This window comes from Poeciliopsis prolifica, unplaced genomic scaffold (genome assembly GCF_027474105.1).
Source record: "Poeciliopsis prolifica strain line A6 unplaced genomic scaffold, Auburn_PproV2 SCAFFOLD177, whole genome shotgun sequence".
NCBI lineage: Eukaryota > Metazoa > Chordata > Actinopteri > Cyprinodontiformes > Poeciliidae > Poeciliopsis > Poeciliopsis prolifica.
Window position 1 is genome coordinate 312,501 of NW_026562552.1, and position 4,619 is coordinate 317,119.

The 4,619-nt window shown below is 46.9% G+C and overlaps 1 pseudogene; it reads left to right on the plus strand.

Moving 5' to 3' along the window:
* The first annotated feature begins 2,413 nt into the window (after positions 1–2,413).
* LOC129356537 (succinate-semialdehyde dehydrogenase, mitochondrial-like) lies at positions 2,414–4,516 on the plus strand (annotated as a pseudogene).
* Positions 4,517–4,619: the final 103 nt, after the last annotated feature.

Sequence of the window (4,619 nt, forward strand, 5' to 3'; positions counted from 1 at the left end):
GAGCCACCCTTTGGGTACCCAGGTTTCAACTACTGAAGTCAAGGGATGGACAAGTTTATCTCTGTTGCAATGTGACGTCACTGCAAGCTAACGCAGCTCACTAGCGCCACCATCTGGATGAAATCATCTTCGGGTTTGTTGGAATAAGAATTTTAAAGTAGCACAATTGTACATAAGTTAACTTTTAGGTTAAGACAAACTTAGATACAGATCCAAACTGGGACAGCTGGTGACTCTCTGAACGCAGAGGATTAGACAGAAAACAGCCTAGAATCTCTTTACACAGGGAGTCTGTCTGCCAGGCAGTTAACAAATTCCTGAGCATGGTTCAAAAGTTCACTAGGATCTTAAAACTTTTCATAAATAATTTTATCTATATTAGAATTAACTATATTTCTTTAAGCATGTTTTGAATTAGTTACTTATTAGATCCAAACTTATAGTCATTATTTAGCATTACATTGTGTGCAAGCTTGGTTAAAAATACAAACTACTTTCTTGTGGAAACATTTTGAGGCACAGATAGCGCTGCAGCTGCAATCATATATCAAACTGGACAGCGGCTGATACGAGAAGGGTTTGCCGTATATCTGCTTTTGGGGCTCTTTAGCAGGAGGTAATAAAATTAACATTGAGACAGCCCACACAAAGGAAAAGAACACACCTCCTAATGCATATATTTAAATGAGGAGAATACGCAGTCTATAAAAATGGTTTGTTTCACAGCAGAAGTTGGAATCTCTTTGTGCTGAGTGAGAGTTTCCCGGAGGATGCATCTTCTGTTTTGTCTTTTTTTACTCAGTTCTTTGTCTCTGTTTTGTCATGTCTTGGACTTTTGATGATCTAGGTGAGATGCTTATTGTAACATTCTTCTTGCATGATTTTCTCTGGATAAAACTCTGAATATGAAGTCTGACGTCGTATGATTGCTCTTTTCTCTCTGCACACTTACACAGACACAGGAATTCGGGACAAATAATTAATTAACGAGCTAAATCAAGTTATTCCTCTTTTTAATTCTTAACAGGTTCAATCAAGTTCACCTCTGCAGCTAACAGGAAGGGCGACAGACCGCTGGCAGCATCAAGCCCCAAAAGATGCGACTGAGGAGCAGATTTAGAAGAACACAGGAAGCTACAGAATCTGTTTAAACTGTGAGCTGCACTAAGTAAATAATAGAGAGAAGATCAAATTCATGCTGAGAGTGAAAATCCTTCCTAAAGGTGAAAATATATCACAGATTTCAAGAGAAAATTAAAACAGGAGACATGAATAAGATAGGAAGCAGCGCCCCCTTCACTTCGGAGTGCAACGGTCCCATTTCCATATAAGGTCTGAGGCTGCCAGCGGTCCGTCGGCCTTCCTGTTAGCTGCAGGTCTTCCTGGCCTTCCTGTTAGCTGCAGCCTGGTGAACTGTTGTGTTTTTAATTACCATCAAATACAACAGACATGATCTCGGCATCAAACCTGAAAAACTTGAAGAAGCCGATCCAGGCTGCTTCTGTATCCACCGAGAGAATAAAAGAAAGAAAAACAAAACAACAAACCATCAGGGTTTCCAGCACTTTCAGATTGTTTATCATATTATTCACTTCTGCATCTGGTTGTTTGTCCATAAATTTTAGTGATGAGAAGAAGCGACAGAGTTCCTTGTAAAAAGTGGAGAAAGATGGTTTGGCTTTAAGAAAACGACATTTATGAATAAAAAACTAATTATTACAATTAGTAACCTTTCAATTGTTTTTTCTTTTCTCAGAGTAATAATGTCTTTCTTAGAAAATTCTGGTAAGTTTGGAATAATAGGAAAAAGCCAGTAATGCACATCATCTCACAAAGCTTTAAAACCCACATTCATAGAAAAGATCTTCAGTCGACTCAACATCACGTCACAAAATAAACAAGCCTTATAATCCAAGTCTGAGGAATTCCTTCAAGGTTAAACACCTGGAAAGTTTTGAAGTGGACTTCCTCGGCTTTTGGAGGAACGGGAAGATTTAAATCATTTGTTCACATTATTTCCTTTTCAATCTTTGAGAAGAAATGAGAAATAAAATTTGGATTTGATACAAAAGGAAACAAAGTACTAGTAAAGCACTTTGTTTTTCTAATTTTTGAGTTTTTAGTTCATTATCTGTGATACTGTGCCCATTAATCAGAAGTCCAGGTAGGTCAGGAGTCAGAGGTCAGGGGTTCTGCAATCAGGGTTCTCACAAAGACATTTAGCTGTATATAAAATATTTGTGGGAATAGCTCTAGCAAGTTTTAAAAATACATATAATCTATTTGCAGGTCATATTTAACACTGAAGTCTTTGAAAGACCTGATCCTCCAGTAGTTAGGAGGGAAACTTGTGTTTCTTTGGCAAAGGATTCCAGCATTCTTGGGATTTGTAGTTTTTTACTGAGACCGGAAGTCGGAAGCTCGGCGCTCTCCGTCCAGCTGCTGCTCTCTTCTCCCGGAGCTCCTGTCCCGGTCGCCTCCTCCCTGCCATGTCAGTCGTCAGAGCGCTGAGGAGCCGCCGGCTCCTCCGGCAGGTGTCCCCCGTCCTCCAGGCCTCCTGCAGGCGCTACGGCCTGGACGTCCCCGCCGCGCTGCTCCGGACGCAGGGCTACCTGGGCGGCCGCTGGGTCTCTGCAGCCTCGGTGTTCCCGGTTCTGGACCCGGCCACCGGACAGGAGCTGACCCAGGTGTCGGACTGCGGGCCCGCAGAGGCCCAGCAAGCGGTGGGGGCCGCCTACGAGGCGTTTCAGTCCTGGAAGCGCACCACCGCCAAGGTAGGCGGCTGCTCGGCGGGACTCCGTTTAAAAAACCACGTTTTTAAGATAAATGCAGCAGATTTACCGAATAACGAGTCGGAACCCCGCGCTGGCCCGGTCAGTTCCGTACTGGTGAACCCTTTGCGGTTCGGCTCTCACTGCATGGACCAAAAGCTGGTTTTCATGGTGCATTTGAGTCCAGACTTCGGCACATGAGGAGAAACATGAATGGAAATGTCAGTTTGAAGCCAAACAATAAATTGATTCCTTAAGTGTGTGTGTCTGTGTGTGTGTGTGTGGTGTGTGTGTGTGTGTGTGTGTGGTGTGTTTCTCCTTGCAGGAGAGGAGCGTCCTGCTCAGGAAATGGTCCGACCTGCTGCAGCATCAGGGGTCCTGGCCGGATCCTCACCTTCGAGTCTGTGAGTAAATCTGAGCATCAGCTGCATCCAGTGAAAGATGCTGCAGGTTCGTGATGCTGCAGGTTCGTGTTGCTGCAGGTTCGTGATGCTGCAGGTTCGTGTTGCTGCAGGTTCATGATGCTGCAGGTTCATGATGCTGCAGTGTTGCGCAGTTCATGATGCTGCAGGTGTTGTGCTGCAGGTTCATGATGCTGCAGGTTCAGATGCTGCAGGTTCATTATGCTGCAGGTTCGTGTTGCTGCAGGTTCATGATGCTGCAGGTTCGTGTTGCTGCAGGTTCATGATGCTGCAGGTTCGTGTTGCTGCAGGTTCATGATGCTGCAGGTTCGTGTTGCTGCAGGTTCATGATGCTGCAGGTTCGTGTTGCTGCAGGTTCATGATGCTGCAGGTTCGTGTTGCTGCAGGTTCATGATGCTGCAGGTTCGTGTTGCTACAGGTTCATGATGCTGCAGGTCATGATGCTGCAGGTTCATGATGCTGCAGGTTCATGATGCTGCGCAGCGTCCAGAAAACCACGAGCTGATCAACAGATTATTTGCTTTGATTTTAGAATTATGAATTTTTATTCATCATTTCTTGATCAGTGAAAATTTACTGAAGTTTTTTATTTTTACCATCAACAGAAATAAATAAAATATGCAGAGAAATAATTAAATTTGGTTCCAAGAGAGAGAGAGTGTGTGATTCTCAGAGTGTGTGATTCTCAGAGTGTGTGATTCTCAGAGTGTGTGTTTCTCAGAGTGTGTGTGTGTGTTTCAGGGTAAGCCTCTCCCGGAGGCCCTGGGCGAGGTTTCGTACTCGGCCTCCTTCCTGCAGTGGTTCTCAGAAGAAGCTCGCAGAGTTTACGGCGACATCGTTCCGTCTCCGGCGGCCGACCGCAGGCTGCTGATTCTCAAGCAGCCAGTAGGGGTCGCCACCATCATCACGCCGGTGAGCACAGGCACCACACAGGAAGTCAGCGCCGCACAAGCCTGAAATGTTTGTGATGAAGGTCCTGGTCCTCCTCCTCAGTGGAACTTCCCCAGCGCCATGATCACCAGGAAGGTCGGCGCCGCCCTGGCCGCCGGCTGCACCGTGGTGGTGAAGCCGGCAGAAGACACGCCGCTGTCCGCTCTGGCTCTGGCCGAGGTCAGCCTCCGGCTCCGGTCCGGTCCGGTCCGGTCCGGTTCTGGTGTTCATCCAGTCTCCTGTCTCCTGCAGCTGGCGCAGCAGGCAGGGTCCCGCCGGGCGTGGTCAATGTGGTCCCTGCTCAGAGACAAGATGGCCGCCGTGGGCCGAGTTCTGTGCTCTGACCGCTGGTGGCCAAGATCTCCTTCACTGGATCCACGGCAACCGGGGAAGGTGAGTCTGAAGTGGACCGGACCGGACCGGACCGGCTGAGGTTCTCAGTCGTTCCTCTCTCTCCTCCAGGTGTTGCTGAAAATGGCCGCCGACTCGGTGAAGC